Here is a 13046-nt window from a genome sequence, read left to right on the forward strand (position 1 = left end):
ATAGAAAACTGCTGGATAAACAAACAGACAAAATAAAGGTGTTCAGTTGTTATAAGAATGGTTTTATATATGTAACTGTATTTTAAAGCCCATGTTTAAAATATAAGCTGTACAATGTTGTTAGTATAACTAATACGTGTTTGTATTGCTTTACTGAGGTAGAAAGAGCTTGCTGGTAACATGCAGGTTGTGTGGTAGAGCTTTGGTGCTTTAAATTTCAAGAATAAAATAGCCTGACTTCAAGGAGAATGCACAGAAGTAACCTACGGAAGAATGAAGTTAACTGTAACCCGTGTTAGTATAGAAATCAAACCTGAAACTGCAGCTTCAACAACAGCTAATGCCATGTTCACCTGTCGCTGTCCAGGTGGTGAAAAAAAAAATCAACGCAAACACACGGGTGACAGAAGTGAATGCTGCAAGTGCCTGCCCAGGAAAATATCTCCTTTTCAATAACTCGACAACCCCCACAGTACAGAAATGTTCATTAATGATCAACAAAATGAGAATACATTAAAGAAAAAAAAAAGATGTAAAGCTGGTACATTCGTATACAGAGAAACTGGCGAGGAACCGGAAATTAAAACAAGGTAAAGGCAATCATCCAAATAAAGCCGAAGCACTAACCGATAAAGTCATAGAACGTCTATACAGCACTGAAACACTATGCTTAAAAAAAAAAAAAAAAAAAAAAAAAAACAAAACATTGCACTGCTGAACATCGTCTTCTTTAATATTAGCATCATACGGGTATCCATGTATTATAAACAATGATAGATGGGCCTCTTCAGTGAGTTACAGGAAAACAAATCCATCTCGGTTTCTGTGACAATTTATAAATTACTGGACATCTGGACTCGTAATTTATGATGTCACAGGAACCCTAGATGGAATTATTTCCCTGTAACTCACTGAAGCCCATATATATATATATATATATATATATATATATATATATATATATATATATATATATATATATATATATACACACACACACACACACACACACACACACACACACACACACACACACACACACACACACACACACACCGTAAAACTTTAAATAATCGCCCCGGGGTTTAATTACAATATTTGTCAGTCGCGCCTATTTGAGACTCGGCGTTTATTGTGTAAAATCACTAACATCTGCAAATACTTAAGACGCAATCATGAAAAAGCTGACTGGACACAACCTTATAGAAACGACATATGTAAATTACAACATTCGAGCAACGTCACTAAAGGTTGTCAGCGAGTAATTGCTCTGCACACCGTTAATACAACTAAATTAGTTATAGCCCATTCCTTTTAGCATCCTCAAATTGAGGATGTTAATGTGAATCTTTCTCTCCAGCCGTTATTTGACGGCTGGAGATGTCCTCTACGTTGGACGGTCCCATTTAATGGGCTATAAATAGGACTATTACTAATAATAATAACAGTAATAATAATAATAATAATAATAATAATAATAATAATAATAATAATAATAATAATAATAATAATAAAAGCCGTAAAATCCACTAGAGACAGCCCTGTAAATATCAGAACACAAGCGTGTATAAAATAGGCTTGCAGCACAATAACAAAATAAACATGGTTTTAAAATTAATAAAAGCAATAATTATCATCTTTAGTAACACATATTATATAAATTGTTCACCATTAAAATAACGAAAAAAATACAACCCTGTAAATATCGAAAAATAAGTTCATACTGCTGGGCCACAAAAAAACACGTACAAATAAATAAACTGAAGGCAACCCTGCTAATATCAGAAAACGAGTTTGTATTTGGCTTATTTTCAGGACGCTCAAAAAAACTTCACAACTGGTTTTAAAATGAATAACGTCATCAAAAAACGTTGTTACTTGTACCTTAAAATAAATTAAATTCAGTTTTCTTATCATTCACCCTGAGCCTCAGGGTCTCTTCATCGCTGTTGAAAAACTAATTTTTAAACTCGCTGTGCAGCCATGTGTGTGTATTGACTGGAACATTCAGTATGACGTTCATTATATTATTATTGATGACCCAGCGTTTAAAAGAGACCCGGCGTTTATTTAACATATTTCCCAGTATTGGAAACCGGCGTTTTACGGTATATATATATTATATATTAACATTCTTAGCACTGAAAAAAACAACAATTAAGGACTGCGTCTGAGAATTGGATTTTCGCTTGCCATTTCTATGTTTCATAACAAAGGTGAACATTAATGGGGCTCGTAAGATGTGTGTAAGAGACTTCATGTCAGCACCTGTACATTGTGTCGAGATGGTTATATTTATATCTCACAGTGCCCAGAGATCATAGGCTGCAGCTCCTGCAGCTGAATGTTATCAGTAATCTGAAATGACCTTGTGTCACTTTTATGCCCACATTACCTTCAAGATGTGCTATCCTCAATCACATTCCCAGAAAATGAGCCTTAAGTAAATAAACAAATGTTTAGTGTGGATTTTTTTAGCTGCAAACTGCTGTGTTCTATTCTGAGGACAGTCGAGTTAGACAACCAGACCAGTGAAATTGCACGGCAGCTATGATGCTCAAGACATAGACAACTGAGCTGTGTAATCACTGTGCATAAGAAAACATCTAAAAATGTATTGTAAGTTATCATAACAATATAGTTAAATTTAAAATAGCAGCTAGATGACAGTTAAAATCCTTTAAAAAAAATTACAAAGCAGCCTGTCCTCAAATGAGGACAATGACACTTAAAACTTTACCAGGGCACCCCTAATGCTGTGCATAGATTTGTCTGTATAGTTCATAAGGGGCTTTCTTATGCTATATGACAATCCATTCTATATGACATGTTTGGAGACAGATGGACGGATGGACGGATGGACGGACGGGGAGGGGAGGGGAGGGGGTATATTGTACTGGACAGCTACTGAATGCTTTTTTAAGAATCTTTGATATTATGTACTTTGTGTAAATGAATCGGCCAATGCTGCCAAGCTGCAGCACTAAACCGTAAAGGTGAGGCCCAGCCTGGCTTGTCTCTGCCTGGCCCTGTTGGGCACCTAAAACACGATGAGGTGACTATCCCCAGGAGAAAAGGCCAATGTACAGTAGCTTTACCTGGGGGCCCCATTGCCGTCTATTACTATTTGAGCCCCTGTGGATCCTTAAACAAATATTCATGATACATGCCAAAGAAAATCCTATTAGGCCGTTAATCATCATTAATCCATCATGCATGAACAGGCATTAAAGTATAATGTTTTTGTGGCATCTAGTGAATTAAGACTTTGAGGTGACTTTTAATTTTAATAATCTGAACAGAAGAGCATATAAACATTGCTCTCTCACTCCCCCTTGAACTCATAACTCCAGCTCCAACATAAATTACTTGCTGCTTTATTTGTATTGTCTTGTTGTGATGTTAATAAAGGGTGATAACCCATTCCTGATTACTAGTGTATAAGGATGGAAGTACAGCTCCATTAAGATCCTGTTATTATTATTATTATTATTATTATTATTATTATTATTATTATTATTATTATTATTATTATTTATTTATTTATTGCTTAGCAGACGCCCTTATCCAGGGAGATTGTTGATGTATACATGATGTATACAACTGTTGATGTATACATGTTGCTTTCTTTCCTAGCGCTGCTTTGACCTGTGTCTCACATCAATGCAAGCCGTGTGTATTTTTCTGTCGCAACAGGCATTGTGTTGTAAACAAGCTATCAGCGGGTTGTGTTTTTTATTTTTTTTCTTCTCGGCAAAACATTTTCAAATAAATCACAGATGCAGAGATGCCTGTAAGTGATACAGTATTGTTTTAAAATTGTGTCTGCCTGCTGTCCTGCGAATTTGAATTATATACACTTTGTCTATGGGAAGCTGGCAAGCGTACAATACAGTATCCAATTTTAAATAAAATATGTTTACACCATTCCTACAGTACATTGCTGGGTCATGTTTTATAAATGTTGTACAAGTATAAAACACAAGGGGAAAACAACTCTACAAGTAGTCTTGCATTGTTGCCAAACCAGGCTAAAGTCTGTTTTTATTTTGCAGTTTTTGTTTTTTTCTTTTTTAATTCTATTTGTGGTTTAACCACACATCCACAGGACTCACTGGCTGATTTGCGCTGATACGTTTATCCCACATAGATTTTTTGTACTCATTGAGTTTACTGGTACTAACACCAGTACTCCGTTGTTTGTGTTACATATTGTATTCCATTATTGATGTATTTGTTTTAAGTTGGGTTCTGAGATATCCTTTTTATTGATTTCTTTGTAAGTAAATTTGCTGACTAGTACACTTAGTGTGCCCTATAACTAATCTTTAACTATAAAACACTATATTGTCATATAAAGGGCTGGTACATTGTCATTTGGGATATATCCCACATGCTGTGGTTACCTAGGCAGCATAATTTTGATCCTGGCACAGAAAAAGCCATGGGAAATACATTGATGCAATAAGAGATATTAAAGCCAATATCACATGATTAATTAACTATTAATAGGCATCAAATCAAGAGCTTTATAGCTGCTCATTATTAATAAACTTTTGTAATATGCACACATATGCTTCAACAGGCAGCTTTTATATTGCATCATTGTGTTTCTAATGGATTGTTCTGTGCCAGTATTACACTTCATTGGCTGGATAACTCACAGCGTGTGGAAATACCCCAATCTCAATGCCAGGTTTGCTGTTTATTTAAGTGTTTTTTTATTGTCACACCATAATTGAAGACATTGAAGAAGACTATTCGTCAACACATGTGTCTCAGAATTGTACTAGAGCTGGGTTTATGTGGTAAAACCAACCTTCCTGATTCTATTTGTGGACATCTTTTTTTCTTTAATAGAAATTGATAGACAATAAGATACAATCACCCTCCTCCCTCCCTCCCATTCCCCACAAACTCCCTCTTCATAACTAATAATGTTCCCTTATTGATGTGCTTCCGTGAGATAACTATAAAACCAATTTTGAAATACAATTTTCTCAGGAGAAATCTTTTGGTTGCCTTGGGAATGAAATTGTCCATCCTTTCTGTTCAAATACTGTAAGTTTTTGTTGTTTTTGCCATATACCAGCACAGCACTGTGTCCAGTTCTTACATGCTAATCCAGCTATGTAGGTGACCTGTCCATTCTCATATGGCCATTGTTGGGTTCAAGCCAGTTGTGATAAGATGAAGTCCATTTATTTATTTATACTCAGCTGTGGAGTCCAGTCCGTTCTTGTTGAGCTAATCCAATCACTCATTACCCAGTCATTGCATTCTGCTCTGTAAATGTAATTCTGTTTTGCAGAGTAGCTGTGTAATATAATTCTTCCTTGTGTAATCTCCACTGCTCTGTTTACCCACCTAGAAGCAGTTCATGTTCTCTGTTTTTATCTCAGAGCCCATTTTTTCCAGTGGATGTGATCAAGTGCAATTACAATAGATTACAATACAGCCTGATGTCTTATTTAATAGCTACGTGGAAATCTGTTTCAGCTTAAAAGACTTAACTTTTTCAATGTTTCCATAGATTTAGATATACCATAATCTCTATAAGAGTATAAATCCACTTGTTTTCTTTTTCTATAATATGTTTGCTCAAGGCATCTCTGCAGGAATGACTCGAATCCATAGGCATTTAGCCAGCAGGAATGTTGTATGTGAGTGTGTTATATTCCTGTTAACATATTTTTATTCTGCCAGTAAACTAAGTGCTTTTTGTATAGTTAAATCATATCTTTATATAGGCAGGAGGAGGAACATTCTGGTAATGCCTAGTCTTGACTCAAAGATTGTTATACGCTTTAAATGGTTGTAACAATTCCTGACTATCCTCTGGGACACCTGTGACAATGAGCTAAAACACTCAATGAAATTTGATTCACAGATAACAATCTGCTTGAATCTCTGCAGTCCAGCTTCCAGCCGCATCACAGTACTGAAGCTGCTCTGCTCAGATTGTAAATGAGCTTCTGCTTAATGCTGATGCTGCTGCTCACTCTGTTCTTGTCCTCCTTGACCTAACTGCTGCTTTTGATACCATAGATCATGGCATTCTTTTTCAGAAGTATGCTGGGATCTCTGGAACCTGTCTCTCCTGGCTATCCTCTTACCTATCTGGACACACGCAGTCTGTCTTCTATGGTGGAGCAGTGGTGACATAAACCTGGTCACTTGTGGTGTTCCTCAAGGGTCTGTTCTTGGGTCTCTTCTCTTCAACATCTACATGTTTCCCTTGGGTCACCCCATCCACCAACATAGCCTCATGTTTCCCTCCTATGCAGATGACCCTGGGTGTCCCTCTGCCATGGTCCGGCTCTTAGCTTGCATCCAAGACATCGAGGTCTGGATGTCTGCCAATTTCCTTCAGCTCAACACAAACAGATTTGAACTTCTTCTAGTAGGATTGAAAACCCAACTCAAGAATCTCAATTTTGCTGCCTTGAACCTCTGAAACTGTCTGCTGCTGCCTTCCCCCACTGTACGAAGCCTTGGTGTACTTCTTGTTAGTAACCTCTCCTTTGAAGCCCAAATCTCCTCTGTAGTTAAATCCTCCTTCTACCACCTCCAAAACATCTCAAAGTTTGGTCCCTATTTTTACCTCCCAGATACAAAGATACTTCATGCATTAATTTCCTCTCAACTCGACTAATGCAAATCTCTCTCTGGTGGTCTTCAGTCACGCGCCATAAACCAATTGCAGCTGGTTCAAAATGCCCCTGCTAGGATCCTTACCAGATGTAAAAAACATGATCACATTACCTCCCGTCTTGCCCAGCTGCACTGACTACCTGTAAAGTTCAGGATTACTTTCAAAATTCTCTTGCTTGCCTACAACGCCCTTAATCACACAGGTCCAGAGTATCTCTCCAACCTGCTGACCCATTATGTCTCTGCATGCAAACTGTGGTCCTCTGACTCTGGTTTGCTTGTTATAGCCAAGCAAAAGTGCACCACACTTGGAGAGGGCTCTTTTAGCTTCATGGTCCCAACTCTCTGGAACTCTCTCCCAGCTTTAGTGCATGTAGCTCCCACTCTCAACTCTCAAAACCCACTTATGTGTTCTGTCAGCGTGGCCTTGTGTGGAGTCCTTTTTAAACCCTGTGTTGTATTCTGTTAGAGGCCAGTGTGTATCACTCAGCCATACTATTACTGGGGGTTGCTGTGAGCACAAAAGAAACGACAATCTCAACTCTATCAACCCCACTTTTGAGTGTGTGTGCATGCTTTTTAACAGCTACAATACAGTCTGTTTAAACAATTATCCTTAAACATCTATCCAGTGGTCACATCTATCTAATGCTGTAGACAAATTGACTTACAATGACTTGTTCAGGCAAAAAAACATTATTTTTATTTATTATTATTATTATTATTATTATTATTATTATTATTATTATTAATAATAATAATAATAATAATAATAATAATAATAATAATAATAATAATATTATATTATTATTATTTATTTATTTTTTATTTATTTATTTATATATTAGCAGACACCCTTACCCAGGGCGACTTACAGTTATATACAAAAAATACATATCAAGAATTACAGCACAATTAAGAGCAAGATACAAAATACAATGACTTCAGTCCTAATAAGAGCAAAAACAAAACACAGTATGATTTGATATGGGGGCAGTTCAAGAGCAGATAACAGTGTTGATAGTTACATCAGGGTTAGATACAAGTGCAAGTGAAATACAAAATACTACAGATTGGGTTCAGTGCAGGATTAAATACAGTAAAATAGGGAGCAGATAAGTGCAAGTTAAAGTGTATTAAAGGCAGAGTGCTGTATTGTCCAGAAGGGAAGAGTTGAGTTTTCCAGGTGTTGTCTGAAAAGACGGGTCTTGAGGAGGTGCTGGAAGGTGGTCAGGGACTGGGCAGGCAGTGGAATAGCATGGGAGAAGTGAGGCAGAGAGATCACCAGGCGAGCAGCGGAGTTCTCGGTGAGCTGGAGTGAACGGGTGGCGGACGCAGTGAGGCCGGACAGTAGTCTAGATGGGAGAGTAGCAGGGCCTGGATGAGGAGTGTGGAATAGTTGGTGAGGAAGGGTCGAACTCATATGTTGCTCAGGAAGAAATGGCAGGTGCGTGCTAGAGTGGAGATCTGTTGGGAGTAGGAGAGGAGGCGGTCCAGGGTTACTCCGAGGTTCTTGGCTGAGAAGGAGGGAGACAGCGTGGTAGAATCCAGACGAATGGAGATAGAAAGATCAGAGGAGGGGGAAGATGAGGAGGGGAAGAAAAAGAGGTCAGATTTAAAGAGGTTGAGTTTGAGGTGATGCGAGTGCATCCAGGAGGAGATAGCAGACAGACAGGTAGAGATACGGGACGGGATGGTGGGGTCAGAGGGGGGGAAGGAGAGGAAGATCTGAGCATCATCAGCATAGAAATGGTATGAGAAACCATAAGATGTGATGAGGGGTCCCAGGGAGCTGGTGTAGAGAACAGGAGAGGACCCAAGACTGATCTTTTGGGGACTCCTGTTGAGAGAGGGCAAGGTGTGAAGGTTAAGCCGGAAGGTGTTGGGATTGGAGCGAGGGTGGGTGGAGGGAGAAGTGTAAAAGAGTATACAGATATCAGAGATTTTAGAGGAGAAGAAAGGGGCAAAGTCACCAGAGGAGATTAAAGAAAGCGGGAGGATGGGGGGAGGTTTGAGGAGGAAGGAAAAGGTAGAGAATAGTTTCTGGGGGTTGTTAGTGGAGGATTGTATACTAGATTGGAAATAGGAGCTTTTAGCAAAGGAGAGAGCAGAGGAGTTGGAGAGGAGGGAGCAGTAGAGGTCTAGGGCAGCGGGGAGTTTGGTTCTCTTCCATTTCTTTTCAGCAGAGCACAGTTTGATTCTTGTTGAGCGGAGCACGTAGGAGAGCCAGGGTTGGGGAGGGGGCAGAGGGAGTTGAGGTAGGAGGTGTGGGAGGAGAAGAGGGTTGAGGTAGCAGAGTCTACAAATTGTTGGGAGAAGGAGCGGATAGGAGGGAGGTGAAAGAGAGCGGTTGAGGCAAGGACAGAGGGAGAGAAACAACGGAGGTTATGGCGGGAGGTGACAGTGGGGGTAGGGGAGTGGTAATTTCATTGTGGTTTTTAGTGACCAGTCAGAGTCCCACTGTATGATGTTTTCATAAAATGAAATAGCCTTAAGGGCAGTCCATCTCCTATACTGTATCCTTGTGATAAGCCTGCATGGTCTTTTTACAGCTTAATCCAGATGGGAGCTTTCTTGTTGTTTCCTGATAGGACGTTTTCCAGCTCTTATCCCTGCCCAATGCCCTGGCAATGCTGTACTCAGAATGCAGGCATACAAACAAACAGCAAACCAAAAGAAAAGAAGATCAAGGGAGAGGCCCAGCAGGCCAGTGAGACTGGGACCTTTTCCTTTTAAAATGAGCTGCACTCATCCTTCTCCAGCTCCCTGCACCCTGGGAAACAATCTCAAAACAACGGTTTTGTAATCTTTTTTCCGGTTCTTGAATCTGAGACATCTAGAAGCTGCCAGCAATTGTGGCCTTGAGCGAGATGAATCGTTTGAAAATGAAGAGAAAATCCAATGCCACACCTCCCCGGGGAGGCCACCTTTTCATCTTGTCACACTTAGCACCTGTCTCGGAGAGACCACAAGCAGCCTCTACCAGGGCATCTGCCTGCCCAGCCCAGCACTTTACTTTGTTACTGCAGCAATCCATCTTGATAAAGTAATTAGCAGTATTACAGAAAAACATTTACTGCTTTTTGTTTTCTGTTGACCTAGTGGGAGGGAGTTCTTCACTACCAAGCAATGAAAGTGGCTGCAGAGCGTGTGCATTTTGAGGTCAATGCTCTCGAAATGTATTGACAGTGACATTACCTGCACAATCCCAATGCAATCCGAATCTAGAGCCTGCATTTTTAATGCTAATAATTGACTGTCATTTCAAGATAGCTGTTCTTGGTGTACACTAGTCTGCATTTTGCAAATGTTAATGGGCTGCTATCCCTGAATTCAAACCCTGAACCAGCCATCTGTACTTTTTGGCTTGGCTGCCCAAACTCCAAATGAGTAATGGCTGTGCTTGAAGGAACACGTCTTCTTTAACTCACCTTTTAGTCTTTTCAGATAGCCGTGTTTTCTTTTCACTCTCTGTGTCTGTTTCGTGGTCTGTCTCAGTCTGTTTACAGCATTGCAATATGTCATTCAAGCATACATACACACTATACTTTTGATTTAACTCAGGCCCCATTGCCACCCTGTTAATACACAATTTGTTGGGACTTATTACTTTAATATACACCACATTAATACATTAATCATGTAAAATGATGGCCCATAAGACATAGCTATATCTATCTATCTATCTATCTATCTATCTATCTATCTATCTATCTATCTATCTGTCTATCTATCTATCTATATATATATATATATATATATATATATATATATATATATATATATATATATATATATATATATTTTTTATTTTTCTTAAAAATATTTCCCAACATAAAATCAATGTCACCTTACAATAATTGATTCTGAGTTTCAGTGTTTAAAAATAAAATATCAAACAGAACGAAATTTCATTGTAACATATGCAATTTGGTAATATGAGAGAATTGGTCAGGGGTCTGAATACTTTTGAAAATTATATTTTCATATTACAAAACAAGAAATAATCAGGGTTTGCTAAACAAAATGGATAATAGAAATTATGACTTGTGTTCAGTGCCCTTCAAATTCAAGTGCTTTGGGAATAAATGAGTACCAGTAAAACACAAATAAGCAGTTATACATACATTTCCTAGAATATAGAAAATACACATGTACAGCAAATAATCAGCATCTGAATTGGTCTTCATTTGGAATATGAGTGTCTTAATAAAGACAAAACAAAATATCTTAATCTGCAGTAAATTATTAAATCTTTAAACAATCTAATTCCAGTTCGAAAGCAAAAGTTGCGATTGCTCTTATTTTGTGCTGTAAGAGTTTCTCCCCAAGCCCTGTAGCACAGACTTGGCTCATCTTTTTTAATGTTCAGAAATTGGAAATGGCCTTCTAGCACTTCCACTGAGGCAATGGATTTTCCAACAGCCATCACAATGTAATCATCACCTCAGCTTTATGTTCACGTCCAACCATTGCCTTTCCATTCAATTCAATGGGCTGAGATACCAATTCATTACACTCGGTTGACTTTAGGTTTAAGAAAAGGTAAGGTGTCCATTATGATAAAATAACAAGTATAATAAGAGAGAGAGGGGTGGATTGATTGAGTAGATAGATATAACTCATTTTAGTTCATTCTGAGTTCACAAAGGGCAAGTATGAATCATCACAGTCCTCACATTGCAGCACTATTTGTTATTACCAGCCTAATTTCTATAACAACCATTTCTATATACTTGCATGCATTTCATTAAAAATACAGGATTTTTTTTTTTTTCTTAAATAAACCTGTGGTATAATGCAGTATAACACTCTCTTTCTCACACTGGCAAACAAAACTGCATTGCTTACTCACTAAGAAAACTCTATGCATTACTTCACTAATTGAGACCTGCTTTTAAAGACTTGCTCTGGCCATTGCACCTCACTGATGGGAAGGCTCTTCTGTAGTTTAATGTATTATTTTCAAGTGATCAATCCGCAGTTCACTCAAACAGCCTATTGAGAGACTCGGGCTATGATTTTAATTCAGTGAGCCAGTTAGTCTTGTCTTTACCAAGGCACTGGCCTTTAGCTCCCCACTTTGCAGTGGATTCAAATCCTTAGCTTGCAGAGGTGGCAACAGAGAGGGATTTCCCCTTACCCAGGGCAACCTCTCCAGCTGTGAGATTATAGATTGAATTTAATCAAAAGGCATTGCAAAAAACTGAGGTACTAAAGTTGGTCTAATTAGCTCCCCCTAGTAATCTTCTCTAGCTCACACAGTCCATAATACAGGAATTGTCTGATTTTTTCAAGCCAGGCTCTATTATAGCACAAAAAAAGCAGTATTCTTGTGTTATTGTTTTTGCTGCATGTATTTTTTATGGCTGATACCTGTCCTGGTATTGGATAGCGTGCCTTCTGAGTGTTTAGTCTTATGAAACATTTGGCCTGACACTGCACAACATAATAAATCAATTCACAGCTCCCTTACTCAAGTGAGCCACTTGATGATACCAAGATACAATATTTAGCTTAGGAAGCCAAGTGCAAATTCTGTATTGGAGAAAAAAGCTTAGTACCAGTAAATCTGTCCTCAATGAAGATTTTGTTCATTACCACAGCCTATCACTGGCAGAACAAACCAGTTACATTCACTTGTTATCTTGCTAGAAATAAATTAACATATGTGTTATCCCCACTACTGTTATTACCAGTTAGTAATTTCACTGTAATTACTGTTTTCTTTTGGTGTTTTTTTTTTTTTTTTTTTTTTTTTTTTTTTTTTTGCAATTTAGCTTTGTTCATCATAATTAGCAGTGTTAAAATCTTCCTCCTGTCACTTCCATGAACATTTTCTTTGCAAACAGGAAGTATACATCTCATCAAGATTTAGCCTGAAGACAACACTCTCAGCCTCATAGATATCTAATGGAGTGTTTTTCTGCGCATGCAGACAGAACACACACATACACACACAAGCTGGTGTTTACATGGTGAATCTGCTTTAATAACTTGCAGTGCTTTAGCTGGGGGGTGAATCAACATGTATCCATCAGAATGTAGATTCAGCAGTTGAATTTTTTTAATGTTTAAAGCTATCTTCTGCAGCATTCCTTACATCCCCTAAATGAAATGCTTGAGTTGTTTATTTCTGGTTTTGGTAACATTTACTATGTGAGTTTTTTTTTTTTTCTTTCTTTGTGCTAAAGATGATTTGTAGTAGGAAGCCTGCTACTGTATGTCTATTCTGGAGAAAGAAAAAATGAAAAAGAAAGATGTGACATCACACGTCCTTTCAAAACATGTATCTTCCATAGAGAAATACACTGCTGTACAGCATGAAAACATAAAGGACCAATAGAGAACAAAACATAAGAGATGTGAAGATCTACAATTGTGAAAACAGC

Source organism: Polyodon spathula, chromosome 14 (genome assembly GCF_017654505.1).
Source record: "Polyodon spathula isolate WHYD16114869_AA chromosome 14, ASM1765450v1, whole genome shotgun sequence".
Classification (NCBI taxonomy): Eukaryota; Metazoa; Chordata; class Actinopteri; order Acipenseriformes; family Polyodontidae; genus Polyodon; species Polyodon spathula.